The sequence below is a fragment of the Meleagris gallopavo genome, chromosome 30 (genome assembly GCF_000146605.3).
Source record: "Meleagris gallopavo isolate NT-WF06-2002-E0010 breed Aviagen turkey brand Nicholas breeding stock chromosome 30, Turkey_5.1, whole genome shotgun sequence".
NCBI classification, from domain to species: domain Eukaryota; kingdom Metazoa; phylum Chordata; class Aves; order Galliformes; family Phasianidae; genus Meleagris; species Meleagris gallopavo.
Window position 1 is genome coordinate 1,138,277 of NC_015040.2, and position 7,379 is coordinate 1,145,655.

Genomic DNA, 7,379 nt, shown 5'->3' on the forward strand with positions numbered 1-7,379 from the left:
CTCCACCCTGGGTACCCCCACCCCCCCAGTTCAGCCTGCCCAGCCTGTCCCTTGCACGGGGTACCTCCAGGGTTGGGCACCCACAGCTCTGGGCAGCATTGCTGGGGCCTCGTGGCCTCTGGGTAAAAGATTTCTTCCTCACATCTAACCTCAGTCTCCCCTCTGTTAGTTTGAAGCCATTCCCCCTCACCCTATTGCTATCAGACAGGTAAAAGTCGCTCCCCCTCCTGCCTGTACCTCCCAGTACTGGAAGGCTCAGTGAGGTCTCCCTGGAGCCAAACACCCCCAGCTCCATCAACACGTCTCCATAGCAGAGGTTCTTCAGCACTCTGAGCATCTTTTGCTCCCACTCCCACAGCTCCACATCCCTCCTGTTTTGGAGACCCAGACCTGGATGCAGCACTGCAGGTGGGGCCTCACAAGGGCAGAGCAGATGGGATGGAGCCCCCTCCCTGCCCACTGTCCCTCCATAGGTGGGGGGACGACTGTGGGACTGCTATGGACCACAGCTCCCCAGCTGTGACCATCCAACCAAACAAACCCCATCTCTCTCCCATTTTGCAGTTTGGGGCCATGCAAAGGCCCTGCACAACTGCAGCCTGGCAACTTGAGTTGCCCTTCCTTTGTCCACCGATGCCATCACTGAAGGCCACCAGGTGGGTCAGGCACATCTGCCCTTGGCAAACTTGGCAATCAGCGAAGCCCCCTCCCCAGTTCTTTATGATCCTTGGCTTGATGCTGCAGGATCTGAGCCCCCTGGCAATGTGGGGCTCACCATCACATCGTGCCATCACAGTGTGGGGCTCACTATTGCAATGCAGGGCTCACCATCACAGTGTGGGGCTCACCATTGCAGTATGGGGCTCACCATTGCAGTATGGGGCTCACCATTGCAGTATGGGGCTCACCATCACAGTGTGGGGCTCATCATCACAATATGGGGCTCATCACTGCAATGCAGGGCTCACCATTGCAATATGGGGCTCACCATCACAGTGCAGGGCTCACCATCACAATGTGGGACTCATCATTGCAGTATGGGGTTCACCATTGCAATATGGGGCTCACCATCACAGTGCAGGGCTCACCATCACAATATGGGGCTCACCATTGCAGTATGGGGTTCACTACTGCAATATGGGGCTCACCATTGCAATGCAGGGCTCCCCATCACAGTGCAGGGCTCACCATCACAATATGGGGCTCACCATTGCAGTATGGGGTTCACTACAGCAATATGGGGCTCACCATCACAGTGCAGGGCTCACCATCACAGTGCAGGGCTCACCATCACAATATGGGGCTCACCATTGCAGTATGGGGTTCACCACTGCAATATGGGGCTCACCATTGCAATGCAGGGCTCACCATCACAGCACAGGCTCAGTATCACAGCGCAGGGCTCACCATCATATTGCAAGGCTCACCATCACAGTGCAGACCCCACCATTGCAATGTGGGGCTCAATTTTTGACTTGCAATGCCCCAGGGATCCCCACAACAATGCACTCCCTCTTCTCTGCTTTCCTTTGCTGGAAGAAACCATGCCCAGAGCAGCAGAGCCCTATGGGCAGAGGCAGCAGTGCTCCAGTGAACAGAGAAACACTGCTGGATCCCTGCATGGCAAAAACAAGCAGAGAGGAGCAGGGCTGGTGTGTGCACAGGAAGCCTTCCTCAATTTCGGCTGTCTGTCTTGAAAAATCAGTGCATTTACTGATTAAAAATAAAACCTCACACGTCATGGCTCCAGCAATGAAGGCTGGGCTGTTGTGCTATTTATTTTTAAAGAGAACAATATAGCAGCTGAGTTATTGTGACAGCTCCTGCATATTGTGCAGTTGCTTTTTCCCTCCGACGTCTCCATATTAGTGAAATCTGTGACAGCTTCCTGCCAAGGATTATTAATAGTGCAGGCAGGCTTTGTGTCCCTGAGGAATCGGGGTTGGAAATGGGGTGGGCCGTCACCCCAGAGCAGATCGGTGCTGAGGTCCCCATTTTTGGTGCCTTCTTTTTGGTTGAAAACCCCTTGGAGTGCACGGGGAGCTCTTGGAGCAGGTCTCATTCCTGCAGCACGCCCCGTGCAACACGTTGTATGTGCTCCGAAGTGATGCTGCCTGCATTTTCCATCCCGTGTGAGGCAGTGTTTTCCTGCACAGAAGCTGCTGACCCCGCGTGCAGGTGAAGGGAAGGAGCATCTCAGCCCTCCTTCTGCCCATAACAACCTGCTGCTGCTCCCTTCCAAGCAAAAAATGAAATGTTCCTTTATTGGCTTTCACCTTGGCTACAAAATGTTCCATTTTATCATATTTTTTTCTTCTTCTCTCTTTACTTTCTTCCAGGAAACGCTCTAATTTATGGTATAATCTTGGCAAATCCCAGTCCTGGGGAACACAAATTCGCTTGTGCCCAGTAAATGGCACTTTAATGGGCTGCCTCCAGCTGGCCTGCGTGTCTGCCTCTGAAAAGAGAGGATTATAACCTCCCCCGAGCAGAGGGGCTGTGTGTCAGCAGGGATGGGGACAGTGGTGGAGCAGCACATGGAGGAGTGTGGCCCTGCAGGCGGAGAGGAGAGGGGCTCTTTGGGGCACGGAGGGGTTCTGAGAGCCCCACGTGAACCCATCTAACAAAAATAAATCAGTTTAACGGAGAGCTTTTGACAGTTACTCGGGTGTTATGTCCCACTCTGAGATGGAGAGAGGCTACAAAGATGCTTTCTTGTCTTGGACACGAGGTGAAAATCACGCTGCCGTTGCAGTGGAAATGCAGGCTCTAAGAGCCTACTTTTATCCTGGGAGGAATAAAAAGGAAAGTCTCTTTCACCTGGAATGAAAGGGGAAGGTCCAGCAGGTGTTCAGGCCCTGAGACAAGGAATGCTTTCTGCTTTTTTTTCCCCTTCAGGATCACCCTTCAAGCCGACCAGCTCTCCCATTTAGTGGTGGTGCTCCAAAGAAGAGCCTCAGTCCAGGCAGGACTCCTGAATTTGGTACAACGTTTCTACCCTCTGCGATCCCTTCTGATCAGTCAGTCTGGAATAACCAGGTTCTGTGCCTCGAGGTGGCTGCCGTGCCCTCTGTTTTTGCTGCAGAATGATTAGGGGTAATTAGCATCCTTTTTAGCAGCAGAGCTGCAAGGAATGCTTCACGCTCCTCGCAGCAAAAGGGCTTTTGCAGCTGAGGTGTGAGGAGGAAGTGCGTGGCCTGGAATCACTGCACCCTGCCACAGCGCCGAGCTCCAGCAAAGGCAGATAACCTCCATGCAGACCCCACGTCTCTTCCCTGCTGCCCCTGTGCAGGATCAGTGCTCCCTGAGAGCCGACAAATGGATGTTTGCAGCAGCCTGGCGCATACAGAAGACGGATCGCCGCAACCTGAAGTGTCTTCCTCCACTCAGCTGGTTCAGCAGCACTGCATTCCAGGTAGGGAGAACATTTCTTCCTGACCTCGATTTATGACAAAACACCGAAGCACGGGGCTGGATTGATTGCACGAGGAGATTGTGTCTTAGGAGCTCGTGTGAACGCTGCAGCAGCTGTGCTAATTCATCATTCCTTTATTTACGAAACGCATGTGCAGGCTGAGTGCAATTAAATGATGTGCTTTGGGATCCTAGGAGATGAAAGGATTCACGGTAAACGTAGGTTTGTTACCCTGATTTACCATGCACTGAGCCCACCTACAAAAGCCACGGCAAGCCAGATGCAAAACACACGGCTTTAAAACCAAATCAGCATTGGCTGTCAGCAGCTGTGTGTTTGATCTGGGAACCTTTCCCCCTCTTTCCAGAGAACTCAAGCCTCCCAGTGACGTCTCCCTGTGACAGGCGACTGAACAGCTTGCAAAAATAATTTGGGGAGGGGGGAGATGCTGAAACATCTGGCAACTGTGTGGCAGCACTGCTTGCAGAGCTCAGGATGTAGGAAGAGACCTTGCAGATAGGCTCGTGGTCTCCTGGGAGGTGCTTTGAGAGGTGGGAGTGCAAAGAAGGGGATGGCAGAGCTGATGGAGGGGTCCTGATTAATGCAGCATAATGGGCAGGGGGCTGGCATGGCAGCTGGCATGCTGTGCTGCTCGGCCTGCTGGAGGGAGGGCTGTGACCTGTTCCAGGGTGATGAGAGCTGCTGCTGCTCCCCTGGGCCTGGATGCTCTCCTTTTGCAGCACTGTGATGGGGATGCTGCTCCCCTGGGCCCTGGATGCCATCCATCCCACTTCCGTGATGGGGATGCTGTTCCTTTACAGAACTGTGATAGGGATGCTGCTCCCCAGGATGACGCCATCCATCCCAGCTGTGAGATGCAATGCTGTCCCTTCACAGCACTGCAATGGAGATTCTGCTCCCCAGGCCCTGGATGCTGTCTCTATAGGGATGCCATTCCCCAGGTCCTGGATGCCATCGATCCCAACACAGTAATGGGAACTCTGCTCCCCGGGGCTCTGGATGCCATCCATCCCAGCACTGTGACGGGGATGCTGTCCCTTCACAGCACTGTATGGGGATGCTGCTCCACAGAGTTCTGCATGCCATCCATCCCACTGCTGCGACAAGGATGCCGTCCCTTCACAGCACTGCAGTGTGGATTCTGTTCCCCAGGGCTCTGGATGCCATCCATCCCAGCACTGTGACAGGGATTCTGCTCCCCAGGATGCTGACATCCATCTCAGCACGGCGATAAAGATGCTGTCCTTCACAGCACTGAGATGGGGATGCTGCTCCCCAGGCCCTGGGTTCCATCCGTCCAGCTGTGTACCATGGATGCTGTACCTTCAAAGCACTGCAATGGGGATTCTGCTCCCCAGGATGCTGCCATCCATCTCAGCACGGTGATGGGGATGCTGTCCCTTAGCACTGTGATGGGGCTGCTGCTCCCCACACCCTCATGCCACCCATCCCAGTGTACTGTGGATGCCGTCCCTTCACAGCACTGCAGTGGGGATTCTGCTCCCCAGAGCTCTGGATGCCATCCATCCCGGCACTGTGACAGGGATTCTGCTCCCCAGGATGCTGCCATCCACCTCAGCACAGCACTGAGATGGGGATGCTGCTCCCCGGGCCCTGGGTTCCATCCATCCAGCTGCGTGCCATGGATGCCGTGTCCCTTTGCGCAGCACTGCTGCCCTCTGCCGGCTCCGCCGCCCCGCTCCGCCCGGTCTCGGTCTCGGTCTCGGTCTCGGTTTCGGTCCCGCCCCGACCGGCGGCGGTTTCCGGGCCCGTCCGCCGCAGCGTTACCGCGGGCCGGGTGGGGCGGTGCGGGTTGCGTCGTTGGGATCCGGGGTTTCTCCTCCATTCGCAGCCGCCTCCCGGTTTGGGAAATGAGATGGCAGCCAAAGCCCGGGCTGCATTTCCCGACCCGCCGGGAGGGTGAAACCTTCCAACCTTCCGCTGCCCCCGACAGAAAATGTCGCCTCGGGGGAGGGAAATGTGTAGCCCTGAACCATCTCTGCTGCTCAAAGCTCGGCTGAGAGGTGAACTGTAGCATCGTGATCCAAACCCTAAATGGAGAAAATACTGATACTGGGGGGAGATGTAAGGACTGAGCCCCTGGGCGTCGGTGTTTCTGGGTCCCAGCTGTGCTGAGACAAGAGGTAACGGCCCTAAGTTGTGCAGAGGAGGTGCAGGCTGGGTATTATTCTGTGACTCGGTACTGCTGTGCGCCTGGCTGAGCTGGGGGTCTGTGCTCATTCCTCTGTTAAGGAGGGAGCATCCTCCTGGGCTGCTTTCTTGAGCCACGCAGTTTTTCCTCAATTAAGTCGGTGATTGAGCAGCTGCAGCAAAATGCAGCTGGGATGTCCCTGCTCCATTCCCTTCACGTGAAACTAAAAGACACACAAGAAATTGGGCCAGGAAGGAAAAAGGGAATGGGACTTTGGGATGTCAGTAAGGTGTGCTCACATCCGATGGCTCCTGTGATAGAATTTCCTTTTGGGAGCTCCCTTTCTAACTGCTGCACATGGGAGCCACGAGGATCAGAGAATCACAGAATGGCCTGGGTAGAAAAGGACCACGGTGATCATCCAGTTCCAAACCCCTGCTATGTGCAGAGTTACCAACCACCAGACCAGGATAATTGCTCTGACCACCTCTGCAAGCTGCTCAGGATCAATCTGCTGGGAAATCCCGTTCATTAAGTTCTTCATGCAGAACTTACGAAGCCACAGAAAACCACGAGGATCCCACGCCCTCGCCAGTCTGCTGGAAAACAGAGGCAGGGCTGAGCAGATGGGCAGGAATGTCCCTGCTCAGGCAAGCAGCTCTGGTCAGAAGCCAGCAGCAGAGGATGGAACACAACAGGAATGGCCTGGAAGGTGATGACATGTGCTGTGGTTGCGATGGGATGGCAGGCAGAGAAGAGCAAGGAAAGGAACTTGAAGTCTACAGACACACCAGTGTGCGAGGGGCAGGGAAATGAAGGCTGAGGTTAGGGATTTGAACAGCACATCAGCGACCAAGCTGAGGGACATCCCAGCTCTCCAGGTGAGTTCCTCAGCACTGAAACCAAAAGGCAGGAAACAAGCGGACTGCCGTTCCTTAGGACCAGCATTTCTGTGAGTCCTGAGCAGGATCCATCAGAACAGATGTAAGAACCACACAGGGGGTCCAGAGGATGGATGTACATTTGGTTACTTTTTTTTTTTTGAGGAAACTTGCACAGTATCTTTTGTCCTTCAAGATGCGATTGTGCCCAAAGGAAGGTAAGCAAAACAGCTGCCTGTAGCACGCAGCACCCTGAATTCAAAGCAGCCTGAGGTGACTTCAGCACCTCCCAACGCACAGCATCCATCTGGCACTGCAGCCTGAGGTCACGCAGAACAGCTCAGTGCTGTGCTGGAGGGATACAGGAATCCTAGAATCACAAGGTTGGAAACGACCTGCAAGATCACCTTGTCCAACCGTCCTCCCATCACCACTGCTACCACAAGCACTAAACCAGATCTCGCAGCTCCTCATCCAGACGCCTCTCGAGCGCTGCCAGGGACGGCGACTCCATGACCCCCCAGGGCAGCCATTCCAGCGCCTGACCACCATCTGAGAGAAAAAGTTCTTCCTCATGTCCAACCTAAACCTCCTCTCGTACCACTTGTGGCCATTTCCTCAGCTCCTGTTTGTTGCCTGGGAGAAGAGGCCAAACCCCTCCTCACAACCTTCCTTCAGGCACTTCTGCCCCTCACAGCACCCCGCTGTGACCGACCCTGCTGTCCTGTCTGTGCAGGATAATCCGCAGCTGCCTGCGCCTCCGCCACCACACCGCAGCAACGTTCAGCTGCTGGGCATCTGGAAGAGAAAGGAACAGAGCTCAGAAAGGGCCGGAGCGCACTAAAAAACCTTCATATACACAGAGTCAGAACCGCTGGTGGAACAGCAGGGACGGCTGGGGCCGCTGCGG

General features: G+C 54.9%; 1 long non-coding RNA gene across 1 annotated transcript; it reads left to right on the plus strand.

Annotated features, from left to right (window-relative positions):
- The first annotated feature begins 8 nt into the window (after positions 1-8).
- Positions 9-2,649, plus strand: LOC104914656. Its single transcript, XR_004162102.1, has 3 exons — positions 9-408; positions 565-656; positions 2,340-2,649. It is a non-coding gene; the product is annotated as an uncharacterized LOC104914656 (long non-coding RNA).
- Positions 2,650-7,379: the final 4,730 nt, after the last annotated feature.